This window comes from Diprion similis, chromosome 4 (assembly GCF_021155765.1).
Source record: "Diprion similis isolate iyDipSimi1 chromosome 4, iyDipSimi1.1, whole genome shotgun sequence".
NCBI lineage: Eukaryota > Metazoa > Arthropoda > Insecta > Hymenoptera > Diprionidae > Diprion > Diprion similis.
This window is the reverse complement of record NC_060108.1, coordinates 2,253,826-2,276,710: the sequence shown is the minus strand read 5'-3', so window position 1 is coordinate 2,276,710 and position 22,885 is coordinate 2,253,826.

Genomic DNA, 22,885 nt, shown 5'->3' with positions numbered 1-22,885 from the left:
AATTACGCCGGAAACGGTCGTTTTTGTTCTGATATTGCTCAAAACACGGAGTCGAATTTCGTTTGTTTGTTTCGTTGATATCGGTGAGTAACTTTTTTTCTATACATGCTAGCGACCTAAAACTTGTTTTATCGCATTCAGCCCGTCAAATTACGCCGGAAACGGTCGTCTTTGTTTCGATATTGCTTAAAACACGAAGTCGAATTCCGTTCGTTTGTTTCGTGGATATCGGTGAGTAACTTTTTTTCTATACATGCTAGCGACCTAAAACTTGTTTTATCGCATTCAGCGCGTCAAATTACGCCGGAAACGGCCGTCTTTGTTTTGATATTGTTTGAAACACGAAGTCGAAGTCCGTTTGTTTGTTTTTCAGATATCGGTTGGTAACTTTTTTTCTATACATGCTAGCGACCTAAAACTGGTTTTATCGCATTCAGCGCGTCAAATTACGCCGGAAACGGCCGTCTTTGTTTTGATATTGTTTGAAACACGAAGTCGAAGTCCGTTTGTTTGTTTTTCAGATATCGGTTGGTAACTTTTTTTCTATACATGCTAGCGACCTAAAACTTGTTTCATCGCATTCAGCGCGTCAAATTACGCCGGAAACGGTCGTCTTTGTTTTGATATTGCTCAAAACACGAAGTCAATTTCCGTTCGTTTGTTCCGTGGATATCGGTGAGTAACTTTTTTTCTATACATGCAAGCGACCTAAAACTTGTTTTATCGCATTCAGCCCGTCAAATTACGCCGGAAACGGTCGTCTTCGTTCTGATATTGCTCAAAACACGAAGTCGAATTCCGTTCGTTTGTTTCGTGGATATCGGTGCGTAACTTTTTTTCTATACATGCTAGCGACCTAAAACTTGTTTCATCGCATTCAGCGCGTCAAATCACGCCGAAAACGGCCGTCTTTGTTTTGATATTGCTCGAAACACGAAGTCGAAGTCCGTTTGTTTGTTTATCAGATATCGGTCAGTAACTTTTTTTCTATACATGCTAGCGACCTAAAACTGGTTTTCTCGCATTCAGCGCGTCAAATTACGCCGGAAACGGTCGTTTTTGTTCTGATATTGCTCAAAACACGAAGTCGAATTCCGTTTGTTTGTTTCGTTGATATCGGTGAGTAACTTTTTTTCTATACATGCTAGCGACCTAAAACTTGTTTTATCGCATTCAGCCCGTCAAATTACGCCGGAAACGGTCGTCTTTGTTTCGATATTGCTTAAAACACGAAGTCGAATTTCGTTCGTTTGTTTCGTGGATATCGGTGAGTAACTTTTTTTCTATACATGCTAGCGACCTAAAACTTGTTTTATCGCATTCAGCGCGTCAAATTACGCCGGAAACGGCCGTCTTTGTTTTGATATTGCTCGAAACACGAAGTCGGAGTCCGTTTGTTTGTTCTTCAGATATCGGTTGGTAACTTTTTTTCTATACATGCTAGCGACCTAAAACTTGTTTCATCGCATTCAGCGCGTCAAATTACGCCGGAAACGGTCGTCTTTGTTTTGATATTGCTCAAAACACGAAGTCAATTTCCGTTCGTTTGTTCCGTGGATATCGGTGAGTAACTTTTTTTCTATACATGCTAGCGACCTAAAACTTGTTTTATCGCATTCAGCCTGTCAAATTACGCCGGAAACGGTCGTCTTCGTTCTGATATTGCTCAAAACACGAAGTCAAATTCCGTTCGTTTGTTTCGTGGATATCGGTGAGTAACTTTTTTTCTATACATGCTAGCGACCTAAAACTTGTTTTATCGCATTCAGCGCGTCAAATTACGCCGGAAACGGCCGTCTTTGTTTTGATATTGCTCGAAACACGAAGTCGAAGTCCGTTTGTTTGTTTTTCAGATATCGGTTGGTAACTTTTTTTCTATACATGCTAGCGACCTAAAACTGGTTTTCTCGCATTCAGCGCGTCAAATTACGCCGGAAACGGCCGTCTTTGTTTTGATATTGCTCGAAACACGAAGTCGAAGTCCGTTTGTTTGTTTTTCAGATATCGGTTGGTAACTTTTTTTCTATACATGCTAGCGACCTAAAACTTGTTTTATCGCATTCAGCCCGTCAAATTACGCCGGAAACGGTTGTCTTTGTTTCGATATTGCTTAAAACACGAAGTCGAATTCCGTTCGTTTGTTTCGTGGATATCGGTGAGTAACTTTTTTTCTATACATGCTAGCGACCTAAAACTTGTTTCAACGGCTTCAGCGCGTCAAATTACGCCGGAAACGGTCGTCTTTGTTTTGATATTGCTCAAAACACGAAGTCAATTTCCGTTCGTTTGTTCCGTGGATATCGGTGAGTAACTTTTTTTCTATACATGCTTGCGACCTAAAACTTGTTTTATCGCATTCAGCCTGTCAAATTACGCCGGAAACGGTCGTCTTCGTTCTGATATTGCTCAAAACACGAAGTCGAATTCCGTTCGTTTGTTTCGTGGATATCGGTGAGTAACTTTTTTTCTATACATGCTAGCGACCTAAAACTTGTTTTATCGCATTCAGCGCGTCAAATTACGCCGGAAACGGTCGTCTTTGTTTTGATATTGCTCAAAACACGAAGTCAATTTCCGTTCGTTTGTTCCGTGGATATCGGTGAGTAACTTTTTTTTTATACATGCTAGCGACCTAAAACTTGTTTTATCGCATTCAGCCTGTCAAATTACGCCGGAAACGGTCGTCTTCGTTCTGATATTGCTCAAAACACGAAGTCGAATTCCGTTCGTTTGTTTCGTGGATATCGGTGAGTAACTTTTTTTCTATACATGCTAGCGACCTAAAACTTGTTTTATCGCATTCAGCGCGTCAAATTACGCCGGAAACGGCCGTCTTTGTTTTGATATTGCTCGAAACACGAAGTCCGAGTCCGTTTGTTTGTTCTTCAGATATCGGTTGTTAACTTTTTTTCTATACATGCTAGCGACCTAAAACTTGTTTCATCGCATTCAGCGCGTCAAATTACGCCGGAAACGGTCGTCTTTGTTTCGATATTGCTCAAAACACGAAGTCAATTTCCGTTCGTTTGTTCCGTGGATATCGGTGAGTAACTTTTTTTCTATACATGCAAGCGACCTAAAACTTGTTTTATCGCATTCAGCCCGTCAAATTACGCCGGAAACGGTCGTCTTCGTTCTGATATTGCTCAAAACACGAAGTCGAATTCCGTTCGTTTGTTTCGTGGATATCGGTGCGTAACTTTTTTTCTATACATGCTAGCGACCTAAAACTTGTTTCATCGCATTCAGCGCGTCAAATCACGCCGAAAACGGCCGTCTTTGTTTTGATATTGCTCGAAACACGAAGTCGAAGTCCGTTTGTTTGTTTATCAGATATCGGTCAGTAACTTTTTTTCTATACATGCTAGCGACCTAAAACTGGTTTTCTCGCATTCAGCGCGTCAAATTACGCCGGAAACGGTCGTTTTTGTTCTGATATTGCTCAAAACACGAAGTCGAATTCCGTTTGTTTGTTTCGTTGATATCGGTGAGTAACTTTTTTTCTATACATGCTAGCGACCTAAAACTTGTTTTATCGCATTCAGCCCGTCAAATTACGCCGGAAACGGTCGTCTTTGTTTCGATATTGCTTAAAACACGAAGTCGAATTTCGTTCGTTTGTTTCGTGGATATCGGTGAGTAACTTTTTTTCTATACATGCTAGCGACCTAAAACTTGTTTTATCGCATTCAGCGCGTCAAATTACGCCGGAAACGGCCGTCTTTGTTTTGATATTGCTCGAAACACGAAGTCGGAGTCCGTTTGTTTGTTCTTCAGATATCGGTTGGTAACTTTTTTTCTATACATGCTAGCGACCTAAAACTTGTTTCATCGCATTCAGCGCGTCAAATTACGCCGGAAACGGTCGTCTTTGTTTTGATATTGCTCAAAACACGAAGTCAATTTCCGTTCGTTTGTTCCGTGGATATCGGTGAGTAACTTTTTTTCTATACATGCTAGCGACCTAAAACTTGTTTTATCGCATTCAGCCTGTCAAATTACGCCGGAAACGGTCGTCTTCGTTCTGATATTGCTCAAAACACGAAGTCAAATTCCGTTCGTTTGTTTCGTGGATATCGGTGAGTAACTTTTTTTCTATACATGCTAGCGACCTAAAACTTGTTTTATCGCATTCAGCGCGTCAAATTACGCCGGAAACGGCCGTCTTTGTTTTGATATTGCTCGAAACACGAAGTCGAAGTCCGTTTGTTTGTTTTTCAGATATCGGTTGGTAACTTTTTTTCTATACATGCTAGCGACCTAAAACTGGTTTTCTCGCATTCAGCGCGTCAAATTACGCCGGAAACGGCCGTCTTTGTTTTGATATTGCTCGAAACACGAAGTCGAAGTCCGTTTGTTTGTTTTTCAGATATCGGTTGGTAACTTTTTTTCTATACATGCTAGCGACCTAAAACTTGTTTGATCGCATTCAGCCCGTCAAATTACGCCGGAAACGGTTGTCTTTGTTTCGATATTGCTTAAAACACGAAGTCGAATTCCGTTCGTTTGTTTCGTGGATATCGGTGAGTAACTTTTTTTCTATACATGCTAGCGACCTAAAACTTGTTTCAACGGCTTCAGCGCGTCAAATTACGCCGGAAACGGTCGTCTTTGTTTTGATATTGCTCAAAACACGAAGTCAATTTCCGTTCGTTTGTTCCGTGGATATCGGTGAGTAACTTTTTTTCTATACATGCTTGCGACCTAAAACTTGTTTTATCGCATTCAGCCTGTCAAATTACGCCGGAAACGGTCGTCTTCGTTCTGATATTGCTCAAAACACGAAGTCGAATTCCGTTCGTTTGTTTCGTGGATATCGGTGAGTAACTTTTTTTCTATACATGCTAGCGACCTAAAACTTGTTTTATCGCATTCAGCGCGTCAAATTACGCCGGAAACGGTCGTCTTTGTTTTGATATTGCTCAAAACACGAAGTCAATTTCCGTTCGTTTGTTCCGTAGATATCGGTGAGTAACTTTTTTTTTATACATGCTAGCGACCTAAAACTTGTTTTATCGCATTCAGCCTGTCAAATTACGCCGGAAACGGTCGTCTTCGTTCTGATATTGCTCAAAACACGAAGTCGAATTCCGTTCGTTTGTTTCGTGGATATCGGTGAGTAACTTTTTTTCTATACATGCTAGCGACCTAAAACTTGTTTTATCGCATTCAGCGCGTCAAATTACGCCGGAAACGGCCGTCTTTGTTTTGATATTGCTCGAAACACGAAGTCCGAGTCCGTTTGTTTGTTCTTCAGATATCGGTTGTTAACTTTTTTTCTATACATGCTAGCGACCTAAAACTTGTTTCATCGCATTCAGCGCGTCAAATTACGCCGGAAACGGTCGTCTTTGTTTCGATATTGCTCAAAACACGAAGTCAATTTCCGTTCGTTTGTTCCGTGGATATCGGTGAGTAACTTTTTTTCTATACATGCTAGCGACCTAAAACTTGTTTTATCGCATTCAGCCTGTCAAATTACGCCGGAAACGGTCGTCTTCGTTCTGATATTGCTCAAAACACGAAGTCGAATTCCGTTCGTTTGTTTCGTGGATATCGGTGAGTAACTTTTTTTCTATACATGCTAGCGACCTAAATCTTGTTTTATCGCATTCAGCGCGTCAAATTACGCCGGAAACGGCCGTCTTTGTTTTGATATTGCTCGAAACACGAAGTCGAAGTCCGTTTGTTTGTTTTTCAGATATCGGTTGGTAACTTTTTTTCTATACATGCTAGCGACCTAAAACTGGTTTTCTCGTATTCAGCGCGTCAAATTACGCCGGAAACGGCCGTCTTTGTTTTGATATTGCTCGAAACACGAAGTCGAAGTCCGTTTGTTTGTTTTCCAGATATCGGTTGGTAACTTTTTTTCTATACATGCTAGCGACCTAAAACTTGTTTTATCGCATTCAGCCCGTCAAATTACGCCGGAAACGGTTGTCTTTGTTTCGATATTGCTTAAAACACGAAGTCGAATTTCGTTCGTTTGTTTCGTGGATATCGGTGAGTAACTTTTTTTCTATACATGCTAGCGACCTAAAACTTGTTTCAACGGCTTCAGCGCGTCAAATTACGCCGGAAACGGTCGTCTTTGTTTTGATATTGCTCAAAACACGAAGTCAATTTCCGTTCGTTTGTTCCGTGGATATCGGTGAGTAACTTTTTTTCTATACATGCTAGCGACCTAAAACTTGTTTTATCGCATTCAGCCTGTCAAATTACGCCGGAAACGGTCGTCTTCGTTCTGATATTGCTCAAAACACGAAGTCGAATTCCGTTCGTTTGTATCGTGGATATCGGTGAGTAACTTTTTTTCTATACATGCTAGCGACCTAAAACTTGTTTTATCGCATTCAGCGCGTCAAATTACGCCGGAAACGGTCGTCTTTGTTTTGATATTGCTCAAAACACGAAGTCAATTTCCGTTCGTTTGTTCCGTGGATATCGGTGAGTAACTTTTTTTTTATACATGCTAGCGACCTAAAACTTGTTTTATCGCATTCAGCCTGTCAAATTACGCCGGAAACGGTCGTCTTCGTTCTGATATTGCTCAAAACACGAAGTCGAATTCCGTTCGTTTGTTTCGTGGATATCGGTGAGTAACTTTTTTTCTATACATGCTAGCGACCTAAAACTTGTTTTATCGCATTCAGCGCGTCAAATTACGCCGGAAACGGCCGTCTTTGTTTTGATATTGCTCGAAACACGAAGTCGAAGTCCGTTTGTTTGTTTTCCAGATATCGGTTGGTAACTTTTTTTCTATACATGCTAGCGACCTAAAACTTGTTTTATCGCATTCAGCCCGTCAAATTACGCCGGAAACGGTTGTCTTTGTTTCGATATTGCTTAAAACACGAAGTCGAATTCCGTTCGTTTGTTTCGTGGATATCGGTGAGTAACTTTTTTTCTATACATGCTAGCGACCTAAAACTTGTTTTATCGCATTCAGCCTGTCAAATTACGCCGGAAACGGTCGTCTTCGTTCTGATATTGCTCAAAACACGAAGTCGAATTCCGTTCGTTTGTTTCGTGGATATCGGTGAGTAACTTTTTTTCTATACATGCTAGCGACCTAAAACTTGTTTTATCGCATTCGGCGCGTCAAATTACGCCGGAAACGGTCGTCTTTGTTTTGATATTGCTCAAAACACGAAGTCAATTTCCGTTCGTTTGTTCCGTGGATATCGGTGAGTAACTTTTTTTCTATACATGCTAGCGACCTAAAACTTGTTTTATCGCATTCAGCGCGTCAAATTACGCCGGAAACGGCCGTCTTTGTTTTGATATTGTTTGAAACACGAAGTCGAAGTCCGTTTGTTTGTTTTTCAGATATCGGTTGGTAACTTTTTTTCTATACATGCTAGCGACCCAAAACTGGTTTTATCGCATTCAGCGCGTCAAATTACGCCGGAAACGGCCGTCTTTGTTTTGATATTGTTTGAAACACGAAGTCGAAGTCCGTTTGTTTGTTTTTCAGATATCGGTTGGTAACTTTTTTTCTATACATGCTAGCGACCTAAAACTTGTTTCATCGCATTCAGCGCGTCAAATTACGCCGGAAACGGTCGTCTTTGTTTTGATATTGCTCAAAACACGAAGTCAATTTCCGTTCGTTTGTTCCGTGGATATCGGTGAGTAACTTTTTTTCTATACATGCAAGCGACCTAAAACTTGTTTTATCGCATTCAGCCCGTCAAATTACGCCGGAAACGGTCGTCTTCGTTCTGATATTGCTCAAAACACGAAGTCGAATTCCGTTCGTTTGTTTCGTGGATATCGGTGCGTAACTTTTTTTCTATACATGCTAGCGACCTAAAACTTGTTTCATCGCATTCAGCGCGTCAAATCACGCCGAAAACGGCCGTCTTTGTTTTGATATTGCTCGAAACACGAAGTCGAAGTCCGTTTGTTTGTTTATCAGATATCGGTCAGTAACTTTTTTTCTATACATGCTAGCGACCTAAAACTGGTTTTCTCGCATTCAGCGCGTCAAATTACGCCGGAAACGGTCGTTTTTGTTCTGATATTGCTTAAAATACGAAGTCGAATTTCGTTCGTTTGTTTCGTGGATATCGGTGAGTAACTTTTTTTCTATACATGCTAGCGACCTAAAACTTGTTTTATCGCATTCAGCGCGTCAAATTACGCCGGAAACGGCCGTCTTTGTTTTGATATTGCTCGAAACACGAAGTCGGAGTCCGTTTGTTTGTTCTTCAGATATCGGTTGGTAACTTTTTTTCTATACATGCTAGCGACCTAAAACTTGTTTCATCGCATTCAGCGCGTCAAATTACGCCGGAAACGGTCGTCTTTGTTTTGATATTGCTCAAAACACGAAGTCAATTTCCGTTCGTTTGTTCCGTGGATATCGGTGAGTAACTTTTTTTCTATACATGCTAGCGACCTAAAACTTGTTTTATCGCATTCAGCCTGTCAAATTACGCCGGAAACGGTCGTCTTTGTTTTGATATTGCTCGAAACACGAAGTCGGAGTCCGTTTGTTTGTTCTTCAGATATCGGTTGGTAACTTTTTTTCTATACATGCTAGCGACCTAAAACTTGTTTCATCGCATTCAGCGCGTCAAATTACGCCGGAAACGGTCGTCTTTGTTTTGATATTGCTCAAAACACGAAGTCAATTTCCGTTCGTTTGTTCCGTGGATATCGGTGAGTAACTTTTTTTCTATACATGCTAGCGACCTAAAACTTGTTTTATCGCATTCAGCCTGTCAAATTACGCCGGAAACGGTCGTCTTCGTTCTGATATTGCTCAAAACACGAAGTCAAATTCCGTTCGTTTGTTTCGTGGATATCGGTGAGTAACTTTTTTTCTATACATGCTAGCGACCTAAAACTTGTTTTATCGCATTCAGCGCGTCAAATTACGCCGGAAACGGCCGTCTTTGTTTTGATATTGCTCGAAACACGAAGTCGAAGTCCGTTTGTTTGTTTTTCAGATATCGGTTGGTAACTTTTTTTCTATACATGCTAGCGACCTAAAACTGGTTTTCTCGCATTCAGCGCGTCAAATTACGCCGGAAACGGCCGTCTTTGTTTTGATATTGCTCGAAACACGAAGTCGAAGTCCGTTTGTTTGTTTTTCAGATATCGGTTGGTAACTTTTTTTCTATACATGCTAGCGACCTAAAACTTGTTTTATCGCATTCAGCCCGTCAAATTACGCCGGAAACGGTTGTCTTTGTTTCGATATTGCTTAAAACACGAAGTCGAATTCCGTTCGTTTGTTTCGTGGATATCGGTGAGTAACTTTTTTTCTATACATGCTAGCGACCTAAAACTTGTTTCAACGGCTTCAGCGCGTCAAATTACGCCGGAAACGGTCGTCTTTGTTTTGATATTGCTCAAAACACGAAGTCAATTTCCGTTCGTTTGTTCCGTGGATATCGGTGAGTAACTTTTTTTCTATACATGCTTGCGACCTAAAACTTGTTTTATCGCATTCAGCCTGACAAATTACGCCGGAAACGGTCGTCTTCGTTCTGATATTGCTCAAAACACGAAGTCGAATTCCGTTCGTTTGTTTCGTGGATATCGGTGAGTAACTTTTTTTCTATACATGCTAGCGACCTAAAACTTGTTTTATCGCATTCAGCGCGTCAAATTACGCCGGAAACGGTCGTCTTTGTTTTGATATTGCTCAAAACACGAAGTCAATTTCCGTTCGTTTGTTCCGTGGATATCGGTGAGTAACTTTTTTTTTATACATGCTAGCGACCTAAAACTTGTTTTATCGCATTCAGCCTGTCAAATTACGCCGGAAACGGTCGTCTTCGTTCTGATATTGCTCAAAACACGAAGTCGAATTCCGTTCGTTTGTTTCGTGGATATCGGTGAGTAACTTTTTTTCTATACATGCTAGCGACCTAAAACTTGTTTTATCGCATTCAGCGCGTCAAATTACGCCGGAAACGGCCGTCTTTGTTTTGATATTGCTCGAAACACGAAGTCGAAGTCCGTTTGTTTGTTTTTCAGATATCGGTTGGTAACTTTTTTTCTATACATGCTAGCGACCTAAAACTGGTTTTCTCGCATTCAGCGCGTCAAATTACGCCGGAAACGGTCGTTTTTGTTCTGATATTGCTCAAAACACGGAGTCGAATTCCGTTTGTTTGTTTCGTTGATATTGGTGAGTAACTTTTTTTCTATACATGCTAGCGACCTAAAACTTGTTTTATCGCATTCAGCCCGTCAAATTACGTCGGAAACGGTCGTCTTTGTTTCGATATTGCTTAAAACACGAAGTCGAATTCCGTTCGTTTGTTTCGTGGATATCGGTGAGTAACTTTTTTTCTATACATGCTAGCGACCTAAAACTGGTTTTCTCGCATTCAGCGCGTCAAATTACGCCGGAAACGGTCGTTTTTGTTCTGATATTGCTCAAAACACGAAGTCGAATTCCGTTTGTTTGTTTCGTTGATATCGGTGAGTAACTTTTTTTCTATACATGCTAGCGACCCAAAACTTGTTTTATCGCATTCAGCGCGTCAAATTACGCCGGAAACGGCCGTCTTTGTTTTGATATTGCTCGAAACACGAAGTCGAAGTCCGTTTGTTTGTTTTTCAGATATCGGTTGGTAACTTTTTTTCTATACATGCTAGCGACCTAAAACTTGTTTTATCGCATTCAGCGCGTCAAATTACGCCGGAAACGGCCGTCTTTGTTTTGATATTGTTTGAAACACGAAGTCGAAGTCCGTTTGTTTGTTTTTCAGATATCGGTTGGTAACTTTTTTTCTATACATGCTAGCGACCTAAAACTTGTTTCATCGCATTCAGCGCGTCAAATTACGACGGAAACGGTCGTCTTTGTTTTGATATTGCTTAAAACACGAAGTCAATTTCCGTTCGTTTGTTCCGTGGATATCGGTGAGTAACTTTTTTTCTATACATGCTAGCGACCCAAAACTTGTTTTATCGCATTCAGCCCGTCAAATTACGCCGGAAACGGTCGTCTTCGTTCTGATATTGCTCAAAACACGAAGTCGAATTCCGTTCGTTTGTTTCGTGGATATCGGTGAGTAACTTTTTTTCTATACATGCTAGCGACCTAAAACTTGTTTCATCGCATTCAGCGCGTCAAATCACGCCGAAAACGGCCGTCTTTGTTTTGATATTGCTCGAAACACGAAGTCGAAGTCCGTTTCTTTGTTTATCAGATATCGGTCAGTAACTTTTTTTCTATACATGCTAGCGACCTAAAACTGGTTTTCTCGCATTCAGCGCGTCAAATTACGCCGGAAACGGTCGTTTTTGTTCTGATATTGCTCAAAACACGAAGTCGAATTCCGTTTGTTTGTTTCGTTGATATCGGTGAGTAACTTTTTTTCTATACATGCTAGCGACCTAGAACTTGTTTTATCGCATTCAGCCCGTCAAATTACGCCGGAAACGGTCGTCTTTGTTTCGATATTGCTTAAAACACGAAGTCGAATTTCGTTCGTTTGTTTCGTGGATATCGGTGAGTAACTTTTTTTCTATCCATGCTAGCGACCTAAAATTTGTTTTATCGCATTCAGCGCGTCAAATTACGCCGGAAACGGCCGTCTTTGTTTTGATATTGCTCGAAACACGAAGTCGAAGTCCGTTTGTTTGTTTTTCAGATATCGGTTGGTAACTTTTTTTCTATACATGCTAGCGACCTAAAACTGGTTTTCTCGCATTCAGCGCGTCAAATTACGCCGGAAACGGCCGTCTTTGTTTTGATATTGCTCGAAACACGAAGTCGAAGTCCGTTTGTTTGTTTTTCAGATATCGGTTGGTAACTTTTTTTCTATACATGCTAGCGACCTAAAACTTGTTTTATCGCATTCAGCCCGTCAAATTACGCCGGAAACGGTTGTCTTTGTTTCGATATTGCTTAAAACACGAAGTCGAATTCCGTTCGTTTGTTTCGTGGATATCGGTGAGTAACTTTTTTTCTATACATGCTAGCGACCTAAAACTTGTTTCAACGGCTTCAGCGCGTCAAATTACGCCGGAAACGGTCGTCTTTGTTTTGATATTGCTCAAAACACGAAGTCAATTTCCGTTCGTTTGTTCCGTGGATATCGGTGAGTAACTTTTTTTCTATACATGCTAGCGACCTAAAACTTGTTTTATCGCATTCAGCCTGTCAAATTACGCCGGAAACGGTCGTCTTCGTTCTGATATTGCTCAAAACACGAAGTCGAATTCCGTTCGTTTGTTTCGTGGATATCGGTGAGTAACTTTTTTTCTATACATGCTAGCGACCTAAAACTTGTTTTATCGCATTCAGCGCGTCAAATTACGCCGGAAACGGTCGTCTTTGTTTTGATATTGCTCAAAACACGAAGTCAATTTCCGTTTGTTTGTTCCGTGGATATCGGTGAGTAACTTTTTTTTTATACATGCTAGCGACCTAAAACTTGTTTTATCGCATTCAGCCTGTCAAATTACGCCGGAAACGGTCGTCTTCGTTCTGATATTGCTCAAAACACGAAGTCGAATTCCGTTCGTTTGTTTCGTGGATATCGGTGAGTAACTTTTTTTCTATACATGCTAGCGACCTAAAACTTGTTTTATCGCATTCAGCGCGTCAAATTACGCCGGAAACGGCCGTCTTTGTTTTGATATTGCTCGAAACACGAAGTCGAAGTCCGTTTGTTTGTTTTTCAGATATCGGTTGGTAACTTTTTTTCTATACATGCTAGCGACCTAAAACTTGTTTCATCGCATTCAGCGCGTCAAATCACGCCGAAAACGGCCGTCTTTGTTTTGATATTGCTCGAAACACGAAGTCGAAGTCCGTTTCTTTGTTTATCAGATATCGGTCAGTAACTTTTTTTCTATACATGCTAGCGACCTAAAACTGGTTTTCTCGCATTCAGCGCGTCAAATTACGCCGGAAACGGTCGTTTTTGTTCTGATATTGCTCAAAACACGAAGTCGAATTCCGTTTGTTTGTTTCGTTGATATCGGTGAGTAACTTTTTTTCTATACATGCTAGCGACCTAGAACTTGTTTTATCGCATTCAGCCCGTCAAATTACGCCGGAAACGGTCGTCTTTGTTTCGATATTGCTTAAAACACGAAGTCGAATTTCGTTCGTTTGTTTCGTGGATATCGGTGAGTAACTTTTTTTCTATCCATGCTAGCGACCTAAAATTTGTTTTATCGCATTCAGCGCGTCAAATTACGCCGGAAACGGCCGTCTTTGTTTTGATATTGCTCGAAACACGAAGTCGAAGTCCGTTTGTTTGTTTTTCAGATATCGGTTGGTAACTTTTTTTCTATACATGCTAGCGACCTAAAACTGGTTTTCTCGCATTCAGCGCGTCAAATTACGCCGGAAACGGCCGTCTTTGTTTTGATATTGCTCGAAACACGAAGTCGAAGTCCGTTTGTTTGTTTTTCAGATATCGGTTGGTAACTTTTTTTCTATACATGCTAGCGACCTAAAACTTGTTTTATCGCATTCAGCCCGTCAAATTACGCCGGAAACGGTCGTCTTTGTTTTGATATTGCTCAAAACACGAAGTCAATTTCCGTTCGTTTGTTCCGTGGATATCGGTGAGTAACTTTTTTTCTATACATGCTAGCGACCTAAAACTTGTTTTATCGCATTCAGCCTGTCAAATTACGCCGGAAACGGTCGTCTTCGTTCTGATATTGCTCAAAACACGAAGTCGAATTCCGTTCGTTTGTTTCGTGGATATCGGTGAGTAACTTTTTTTCTATACATGCTAGCGACCTAAAACTTGTTTTATCGCATTCAGCGCGTCAAATTACGCCGGAAACGGTCGTCTTTGTTTTGATATTGCTCAAAACACGAAGTCAATTTCCGTTTGTTTGTTCCGTGGATATCGGTGAGTAACTTTTTTTTTATACATGCTAGCGACCTAAAACTTGTTTTATCGCATTCAGCCTGTCAAATTACGCCGGAAACGGTCGTCTTCGTTCTGATATTGCTCAAAACACGAAGTCGAATTCCGTTCGTTTGTTTCGTGGATATCGGTGAGTAACTTTTTTTCTATACATGCTAGCGACCTAAAACTTGTTTTATCGCATTCAGCGCGTCAAATTACGCCGGAAACGGCCGTCTTTGTTTTGATATTGCTCGAAACACGAAGTCGAAGTCCGTTTGTTTGTTTTTCAGATATCGGTTGGTAACTTTTTTTCTATACATGCTAGCGACCTAAAACTGGTTTTCTCGCATTCAGCGCGTCAAATTACGCCGGAAACGGTCGTTTTTGTTCTGATATTGCTCAAAACACGGAGTCGAATTCCGTTTGTTTGTTTCGTTGATATTGGTGAGTAACTTTTTATCTATACATGCTAGCGACCTAAAACTTGTTTTATCGCATTCAGCCCGTCAAATTACGCCGGAAACGGTCGTCTTTGTTTCGATATTGCTTAAAACACGAAGTCGAATTCCGTTCGTTTGTTTCGTGGATATCGGTGAGTAACTTTTTTTCTATACATGCTAGCGACCTAAAACTTGTTTTATCGCATTCAGCGCGTCAAATTACGCCGGAAACGGCCGTCTTTGTTTTGATATTGCTCGAAACACGAAGTCCGAGTCCGTTTGTTTGTTCTTCAGATATCGGTTGTTAACTTTTTTTCTATACATGCTAGCGACCTAAAACTTGTTTCATCGCATTCAGCGCGTCAAATTACGCCGGAAACGGTCGTCTTTGTTTCGATATTGCTCAAAACACGAAGTCAATTTCCGTTCGTTTGTTCCGTGGATATCGGTGAGTAACTTTTTTTCTATACATGCTAGCGACCTAAAACTGGTTTTCTCGCATTCAGCGCGTCAAATTACGCCGGAAACGGTCGTTTTTGTTCTGATATTGCTCAAAACACGGAGTCGAATTCCGTTTGTTTGTTTCGTTGATATTGGTGAGTAACTTTTTTTCTATACATGCTAGCGACCTAAAACTTGTTTTATCGCATTCAGCCCGTCAAATTACGCCGGAAACGGTCGTCTTTGTTTCGATATTGCTTAAAACACGAAGTCGAATTCCGTTCGTTTGTTTCGTGGATATCGGTGAGTAACTTTTTTTCTATACATGCTAGCGACCTAAAACTTGTTTTATCGCATTCAGCGCGTCAAATTACGCCGGAAACGGCCGTCTTTGTTTTGATATTGCTCGAAACACGAAGTCCGAGTCCGTTTGTTTGTTCTTCAGATATCGGTTGTTAACTTTTTTTCTATACATGCTAGCGACCTAAAACTTGTTTCATCGCATTCAGCGCGTCAAATCACGCCGGAAACGGTCGTCTTTGTTTCGATATTGCTCAAAACACGAAGTCAATCTCCGTTCGTTTGTTCCGTGGATATCGGTGAGTAACTTTTTTTCTATACATGCTAGCGACCTAAAACTTGTTTTATCGCATTCAGCCTGTCAAATTACGCCGGAAACGGTCGTCTTCGTTCTGATATTGCTCAAAACACGAAGTCGAATTCCGTTCGTTTGTTTCGTGGATATCGGTGAGTAACTTTTTTTCTATACATGCTAGCGACCTAAATCTTGTTTTATCGCATTCAGCGCGTCAAATTACGCCGGAAACGGCCGTCTTTGTTTTGATATTGCTCGAAACACGAAGTCGAAGTCCGTTTGTTTGTTTTTCAGATATCGGTTGGTAACTTTTTTTCTATACATGCTAGCGACCTAAAACTGGTTTTCTCGCATTCAGCGCGTCAAATTACGCCGGAAACGGCCGTCTTTGTTTTGATATTGCTCGAAACACGAAGTCGAAGTCCGTTTGTTTGTTTTCCAGATATCGGTTGGTAACTTTTTTTCTATACATGCTAGCGACCTAAAACTTGTTTTATCGCATTCAGCCCGTCAAATTACGCCGGAAACGGTTGTCTTTGTTTCGATATTGCTTAAAACACGAAGTCGAATTTCGTTCGTTTGTTTCGTGGATATCGGTGAGTAACTTTTTTTCTATACATGCTAGCGACCTAAAACTTGTTTCAACGGCTTCAGCGCGTCAAATTACGCCGGAAACGGTCGTCTTTGTTTTGATATTGCTCAAAACACGAAGTCAATTTCCGTTCGTTTGTTCCGTGGATATCGGTGAGTAACTTTTTTTCTATACATGCTAGCGACCTAAAACTTGTTTTATCGCATTCAGCCTGTCAAATTACGCCGGAAACGGTCGTCTTCGTTCTGATATTGCTCAAAACACGAAGTCGAATTCCGTTCGTTTGTATCGTGGATATCGGTGAGTAACTTTTTTTCTATACATGCTAGCGACCTAAAACTTGTTTTATCGCATTCAGCGCGTCAAATTACGCCGGAAACGGTCGTCTTTGTTTTGATATTGCTCAAAACACGAAGTCAATTTCCGTTCGTTTGTTCCGTGGATATCGGTGAGTAACTTTTTTTTTATACATGCTAGCGACCTAAAACTTGTTTTATCGCATTCAGCCTGTCAAATTACGCCGGAAACGGTCGTCTTCGTTCTGATATTGCTCAAAACACGAAGTCGAATTCCGTTCGTTTGTTTCGTGGATATCGGTGAGTAACTTTTTTTCTATACATGCTAGCGACCTAAAACTTGTTTCATCGCATTCAGCGCGTCAAATCACGCCGAAAACGGCCGTCTTTGTTTTGATATTGCTCGAAACACGAAGTCGAAGTCCGTTTGTTTGTTTATCAGATATCGGTCAGTAACTTTTTTTCTATACATGCTAGCGACCTAAAACTGGTTTTCTCGCATTCAGCGCGTCAAATTACGCCGGAAACGGTCGTTTTTGTTCTGATATTGCTCAAAACACGAAGTCGAATTCCGTTCGTTTGTTTCGTTGATATCGGTGAGTAACTTTTTTTCTATACATGCTAGCGACCTAAAACTTGTTTTATCGCATTCAGCCTGTCAAATTACGCCGGAAACGGTCGTCTTCGTTCTGATATTGCTCAAAACACGAAGTCGAATTCCGTTCGTTTGTTTCGTGGATATCGGTAAGTAACTTTTTTTCTATACATGCTAGCGACCTAAAACTTGTTTTATCGCATTCAGCGCGTCAAATTACGCCGGAAACGGCCGTCTTTGTTTTGATATTGCTCGAAACACGAAGTCGGAGTCCGTTTGTTTGTTCTTCAGATATCGGTTGGTAACTTTTTTTCTATACATGCTAGCGACCTAAAACTTGTTTCATCGCATTCAGCGCGTCAAATTACGCCGGAAACGGTCGTCTTTGTTTTGATATTGCTCAAAACACGAAGTCAATTTCCGTTCGTTTGTTCCGTGGATATCGGTGAGTAACTTTTTTTCTATACATGCTAGCGACCTAAAACTTGTTTTATCGCATTCAGCCTGTCAAATTACGCCGGAAACGGTCGTCTTCGTTCTGATATTGCTCAAAACACGAAGTCGAATTCCGTTCGTTTGTTTCGTGGATATCGGTGAGTAACTTTTTTTCTATACATGCTAGCGACCTAAAACTTGTTTTATCGCATTCAGCGCGTCAAATTGCGCCGGAAACGGCCGTCTTTGTTTTGATATTGCTCGAAACACGAAGTCGAAGTCCGTTTGTTTGTTTTTCAGATATCGGTTGGTAACTTTTTTTCTATACATGCTAGCGACCTAAAACTGGTTTTCTCGCATTCAGCGCGTCAAATTACGCCGGAAACGGTCGTTTTTGTTCTGATATTGCTCAAAACACGGAGTCGAATTCCGTTTGTTTGTTTCGTTGATATTGGTGAGTAACTTTTTTTCTATACATGCTAGCGACCTAAAACTTGTTTTATCGCATTCAGCCCGTCAAATTACGCCGGAAACGGTCGTCTTTGTTTCGATATTGCTTAAAACACGAAGTCGAATTCCGTTCGTTTGTTTCGTGGATATCGGTGAGTAACTTTTTTTCTATACATGCTAGCGACCTAAAACTTGTTTTATCGCATTCAGCGCGTCAAATTACGCCGGAAACGGCCGTCTTTGTTTTGATATTGCTCGAAACACGAAGTCCGAGTCCGTTTGTTTGTTCTTCAGATATCGGTTGTTAACTTTTTTTCTATACATGCTAGCGACCTAAAACTTGTTTCATCGCATTCAGCGCGTCAAATTACGCCGGAAACGGTCGTCTTTGTTTCGATATTGCTCAAAACACGAAGTCAATTTCCGTTCGTTTGTTCCGTGGATATCGGTGAGTAACTTTTTTTCTATACATGCTAGCGACCTAAAACTGGTTTTCTCGCATTCAGCGCGTCAAATTACGCCGGAAACGGCCGTCTTTGTTTTGATATTGCTCGAAACACAAAGTCGGAGTCCGTTTGTTTGTTTTTCAGATATCGGTTGGTAACTTTTTTTCTATACATGCTAGCGACCTAAAACTTGTTTCATCGCATTCAGCGCGTCAAATTACGCCGGAAACGGCCGTCTTTGTTTTGATATTGCTCGAAACACGAAGTCGAAGTCCGTTTGTTTGTTTTTCAGATATCGGTTGGTAACTTTTTTTCTATACATGCTAGCGACCTAAAACTTGTTTTATCGCATTCAGCGCGTCAAATTACGCCGGAAACGGCCGTCTTTGTTTTGATATTGCTCGAAACACAAAGTCGGAGTCCGTTTGTTTGTTTTTCAGATATCGGTTGGTAACTTTTTTTCTATACATGCTAGCGACCTAAAACTTGTTTCATCGCATTCAGCGCGTCAATTTACGCCGGAAACGGTCGTCTTTGTTTCGATATTGCTTAAAACACGAAGTCGAATTCCGTTCGTTTGTTTCGTGGATATTGGTGAGTAACTTTTTTTCTATACATGCTAGCGACCTAAAACTTGTTTTATCGCATTCAGCGCGTCAAATTACGCCGGAAACGGCCGTCTTTGTTTTGATATTGCTCGAAACACGAAGTCGGAGTCCGTTTGTTTGTTTTTCAGATATCGGTTGGTAAGTTTTTTCTATACATGCTAGCGACCTAAAACTTGTTTTATCGCATTCAGCCCGTTAAATTACGCCGGAAACGGTCGTCTTCGTTCTGATATTGCTCGAAACACGAAGTCGAATTCCGTTCGTTTGTTTCGTGGATATCGGTGAGTAACTTTTTTTCTATACATGCTAGCGACCTAAAACTTGTTTTATCGCATTCAGCGCGTCAAATCACGCCGAAAACGGCCGTCTTTGTTTTGATATTGCTCGAAACACGAAGTCGAAGTCCGTTTGTTTGTTTATCAGGTATCGGTCAGTAACTTTTTTTCTATACATGCTAGCGACCTAAAACTGGTTTTCTCGCATTCAGCGCGTCAAATTACGCCGGAAACGGTCGTTTTTGTTCTGATATTGCTCAAAACACGAAGTCGAATTCCGTTTGTTTGTTTCGTTGATATCGGTGAGTAACTTTTTTTCTATACATGCTAGCGACCTAAAACTTGTTTTATCGCATCCAGCCCGTCAAATTACGCCGGAAACGGTCGTCTTTGTTTCGATATTGCTTTAAACACGAAGTCGAATTTCGTTCGTTTGTTTCGTGGATATCGGTGAGTAACTTTTTTTCTATACATGCTAGCGACCTAAAACTTGTTTTATCGCATTCAGCGCGTCAAATTACGCCGGAAACGGCCGTCTTTGTTTTGATATTGCTCGAAACACGAAGTCGGAGTCCGTTTGTTTGTTCTTCAGATATCGGTTGGTAACTTTTTTTCTATACATGCTAGCGACCTAAAACTTGTTTCATCGCATCCAGCGCGTCAAATTACGCCGGAAACGGTCGTCTTTGTTTTGATATTGCTCAAAACACGAAGTCAATTTCCGTTCGTTTGTTCCGTGGATATCGGTGAGTAACTTTTTTTCTATACATGCTAGCGACCTAAAACTTGTTTTATCGCATTAAGCCTGTCAAATTACGCCGGAAACGGTCGTCTTCGTTCTGATATTGCTCAAAACACGAAGTCGAATTCCGTTCGTTTGTTTCGTGGATATCGGTGAGTAACTTTTTTTCTATACATGCTAGCGACCTAAAACTGGTTTTCTCGCATTCAGCGCGTCAAATTACGCCGGAAACGGCCGTCTTTGTTTTGATATTGCTCGAAACACGAAGTCGAAGTCCGTTTGTTTGTTTTTCAGATATCGGTTGGTAACTTTTTTTCTATACATGCTAGCGACCTAAAACTTGTTTTATCGCATTCAGCCCGTCAAATTACGCCGGAAACGGTTGTCTTTGTTTCGATATTGCTTAAAACACGAAGTCGAATTCCGTTCGTTTGTTTCGTGGATATCGGTGAGTAACTTTTTTTCTATACATGCTAGCGACCTAAAACTTGTTTCAACGGCTCCAGCGCGTCAAATTACGCCGGAAACGGTCGTCTTTGTTTTGATATTGCTCAAAACACGAAGTCAATTTCCGTTCGTTTGTTCCGTGGATATCGGTGAGTAACTTTTTTTCTATACATGCTAGCGACCTAAAACTTGTTTTATCGCATTCAGCCTGTCAAATCACGCCGGAAACGGTCGTCTTTGTTCTGATATTGCTCAAAACACGAAGTCGAATTCCGTTCGTTTGTTTCGTGGATATCGGTGAGTAACTTTTTTTCTATACATGCTAGCGACCTCAAACTTGTTTTATCGCATTCAGCGCGTCAAATTACGCCGGAAACGGTCGTCTTTGTTTTGATATTGCTCAAAACACGAAGTCAATTTCCGTTTGTTTGTTCCGTGGATATCGGTGAGTAACTTTTTTTTTATACATGCTAGCGACCTAAAACTTGTTTTATCGCATTCAGCCTGTCAAATTACGCCGGAAACGGTCGTCTTCGTTCTGATATTGCTCAAAACACGAAGTCGAATTCCGTTCGTTTGTTTCGTGGATATCGGTGAGTAACTTTTTTTCTATACATGCTAGCGACCTAAAACTTGTTTTATCGCATTCAGCGCGTCAAATTGCGCCGGAAACGGCCGTCTTTGTTTTGATATTGCTCGAAACACGAAGTCGAAGTCCGTTTGTTTGGTTTTCAGATATCGGTTGGTAACTTTTTTTCTATACATGCTAGCGACCTAAAACTGGTTTTCTCGCATTCAGCGCGTCAAATTACGCCGGAAACGGTCGTTTTTGTTCTGATATTGCTCAAAACACGGAGTCGAATTCCGTTTGTTTGTTTCGTTGATATTGGTGAGTAACTTTTTTTCTATACATGCTAGCGACCTAAAACTTGTTTTATCGCATTCAGCCCGTCAAATTACGCCGGAAACGGTCGTCTTTGTTTCGATATTGCTCAAAACACGAAGTCGAATTCCGTTCGTTTGTTTCGTGGATATCGGTGAGTAACTTTTTTTCTATACATGCTAGCGACCTAAAACTTGTTTTATCGCATTCAGCGCGTCAAATTACGCCGGAAACGGCCGTCTTTGTTTTGATATTGCTCGAAACACGAAGTCCGAGTCCGTTTGTTTGTTCTTCAGATATCGGTTGTTAACTTTTTTTCTATACATGCTAGCGACCTAAAACTTGTTTCATCGCATTCAGCGCGTCAAATTACGCCGGAAACGGTCGTCTTTGTTTCGATATTGCTCAAAACACGAAGTCAATTTCCGTTCGTTTGTTCCGTGGATATCGGTGAGTAACTTTTTTTCTATACATGCTAGCGACCTAAAACTGGTTTTCTCGCATTCAGCGCGTCAAATTACGCCGGAAACGGTCGTTTTTGTTCTGATATTGCTCAAAACACGGAGTCGAATTCCGTTTGTTTGTTTCGTTGATATTGGTGAGTAACTTTTTTTCTATACATGCTAGCGACCTAAAACTTGTTTTATCGCATTCAGCCTGTCAAATAACGCCGGAAACGGTCGTCTTCGTTCTGATATTGCTCAAAACACGAAGTCGAATTCCGTTCGTTTGTTTCGTGGATATCGGTGAGTAACTTTTTTTCTATACATGCTAGCGACCTAAAACTTGTTTTATCGCATTCAGCCCGTCAAATTACGCCGGAAACGGTCGTCTTTGTTTCGATATTGCTTAAAACACGAAGTCGAATTCCGTTCGTTTGTTTCGTGGATATCGGTGAGTAACTTTTTTTCTATACATGCTAGCGACCTAAAACTTGTTTTATCGCATTCAGCGCGTCAAATTACGCCGGAAACGGCCGTCTTTGTTTTGATATTGCTCGAAACACAAAGTCGGAGTCCGTTTGTTTGTTTTTCAGATATCGGTTGGTAACTTTTTTTCTATACATGCTAGCGACCTAAAACTTGTTTCATCGCATTCAGCGCGTCAAATTACGCCGGAAACGGCCGTCTTTGTTTTGATATTGCTCGAAACACGAAGTCGAAGTCCGTTTGTTTGTTTTTCAGATATCGGTTGGTAACTTTTTTTCTATACATGCTAGCGACCTAAAACTTGTTTTATCGCATTCAGCGCGTCAAATTACGCCGGAAACGGCCGTCTTTGTTTTGATATTGCTCGAAACACAAAGTCGGAGTCCGTTTGTTTGTTTTTCAGATATCGGTTGGTAACTTTTTTTCTATACATGCTAGCGACCTAAAACTTGTTTCATCGCATTCAGCGCGTCAATTTACGCCGGAAACGGTCGTCTTTGTTTCGATATTGCTTAAAACACGAAGTCGAATTCCGTTCGTTTGTTTCGTGGATATTGGTGAGTAACTTTTTTTCTATACATGCTAGCGACCTAAAACTTGTTTTATCGCATTCAGCGCGTCAAATTACGCCGGAAACGGCCGTCTTTGTTTTGATATTGCTCGAAACACGAAGTCGGAGTCCGTTTGTTTGTTTTTCAGATATCGGTTGGTAAGTTTTTTCTATACATGCTAGCGACCTAAAACTTGTTTTATCGCATTCAGCCCGTCAAATTACGCCGGAAACGGTCGTCTTCGTTCTGATATTGCTCAAAACACGAAGTCGAATTCCGTTCGTTTGTTTCGTGGATATCGGTGAGTAACTTT